We start from the raw sequence: 2,026 nt of genomic DNA, 5'->3' as shown, positions 1-2,026 counted from the left end.
TTGGAGGACAACAGAAAAAGGTGCAAAAAGTGATGTTTTTTGAGAAGAGGTGGATGGAGAACAACTTCATCGAGCCTCTTAAAGCAGTGCAGAGGAGACTCAATCGTCCAGCTCAACGTCGTATTGAGCCTCCCCCACGTCGTTACAGTCCTCCTGCTCGTCGCAGGGAGAGCAGTTCCTGCACTGTACTCTGAAGAATGAACCATTGAACTATTAGCAAGAGTTGCTATTAGTAATACTACATTACCTTTTAGTATGTAGGAGTGCAAGCCTAATTTAGTTAGTATTGCGTGATCACTGTAGTGGTTTCGTGTGTAGGCCTAGGGTTGTTGACAGGAACAAGTAGACTATATGTAGTTTACACTGTTGGCTTGATGTCATATAGTGTCCCCATTGTTATTGTTATGGAGCTCTGTAGATTTACTTAGTATTGCTATTATTCATTTGAAATAAAGTTTTAATGGATGTCAAAATTGTATAATGCAACGTGCACAATAACAAAGACATGAATACATAATTTTTGACATTAATATTTGTAGAACTAATGGATCAAATATAATACAAGCAAGTTTGCCTTATGATGCATTCTAATTTCAGTAATATACCTAAGTAGATCTAAGTTTATAGAATTCCTTATTGTACATACATTATTCACTATTACAACATGTACGTTATCGCATGATAGGCAAAACAGCTTTGTGAGTGTAGAAATTGAATGGCATCATCAGTTGAGAGTCAGGAGAAGACAGAAATACATGTCAATGGGGAACAGTTAAAGTCTCTGTACCCAATGGTCCCTTAGCAACCTTCATATATACTACTTCAACACTGTCTCCAGCTGCTTTAAGTTAGCTAGTCAAATATTTAGCTGATTTTTAAAGTCATCTAAGAGATTTTCAAAATTATTCTCAACTGACACGTGACAAAGAGGTCCAACTAATACATTACTGTGCTACCAATGATCCCGAGAGCATAACTGGAATTATTATTATGGAATTATAGAATTGTCATGTACTGTGTATAGATCTACTATTGCATCAGTTTTTATGACGTGCTGTTATTCATTGGTCAAGCCTTTCAGTATGTTCAATTGTATTCATAATGTGTAAACACATTTTTATTACTTGTACCCTCATGCTCTGTTTATTCAGTATAGCATTTCCTGGAATTGTCATGAATAAATTGTAATATTGACAGACGGACCTTGGCCCTAGAGTAAACTGTATTAGAGAGACTAAGACTTACTGCCTCCTTTCTGTTTGTTGCCCCAAAACTGATTACTAAACTAATTTTATAAGTATGTCAGTGTATATATCTGATTGTTTAGTTGATTACCAATAAGCAATCTTCCTTTATATTGTCATGCATTATATATAATGTCTATACAAGTACTCTTGATACAAGTATTGTGCATTTCTATATCATTTCAGTTATGGCTGCTGTAATGGGAAGGACTCAGGTACAGATAAAGGATGTAGGCACATCAGTCGTTGTACCCAGTGACCCGATAGCCAGGCTCATGTACTACTTTGATTGTGTCTGCAGTTGTGTTGAACTCTGATAGTGACTACACTATACGTCGCCTGAGAGATTATCGAAATTATTCTCGATTGACCAGCGAAGAAGAGGCTCAACTCATAGTCCTCTGTCTTGCTCTCAGTCCTGATAACTTGATTGGATCAGTATTTCATCCAGTCAATGACTGTGGGTCATCCACAAACAAGTTTGTTGAGATAAGTGCCGTCAAAACAGACCTTCTTGTGACCAACTCTCTCCTCATTGGAGGACAACAGAAAAAGGTGCAAAAAGTGATGTTTTTTGAGAAGAGGTGGATGGAGAACAACTTCATCGAGCCTCTTAAAGCAGTGCAGAGGAGACTCAACCGTCCAGCTCAACGTCGTATTGAGCCTCCCCCACGTCGTTACAGTCCTCCTGCTCGTCGCAGGGAGAGCAGTTCCTGCACTGTACTCTGAAGAATGAACCATTGAACTATTAGCAAGAGTTGCTATTAGTAATACTACATTAC

At 38.1% G+C, this 2,026-nt stretch overlaps 1 long non-coding RNA gene across 1 annotated transcript; it reads left to right on the top strand.

The window, feature by feature from the left end:
• The first annotated feature begins 7 nt into the window (after nt 1-7).
• Nucleotides 8-1,466, top strand: LOC109587535 (uncharacterized). Its single transcript, XR_002187663.1, has 2 exons — nt 8-1,297; nt 1,431-1,466. It is a non-coding gene; the product is annotated as an uncharacterized LOC109587535 (long non-coding RNA).
• Nucleotides 1,467-2,026: the final 560 nt, after the last annotated feature.

The sequence above is a fragment of the Amphimedon queenslandica genome, unplaced genomic scaffold (genome assembly GCF_000090795.2).
Source record: "Amphimedon queenslandica unplaced genomic scaffold, v1.1 AMPQUscaffold_12539, whole genome shotgun sequence".
Classification (NCBI taxonomy): Eukaryota; Metazoa; Porifera; class Demospongiae; order Haplosclerida; family Niphatidae; genus Amphimedon; species Amphimedon queenslandica.
Note: the sequence above shows the minus strand (reverse complement) of the source record. Positions and strands in the feature narration are given on the sequence as shown.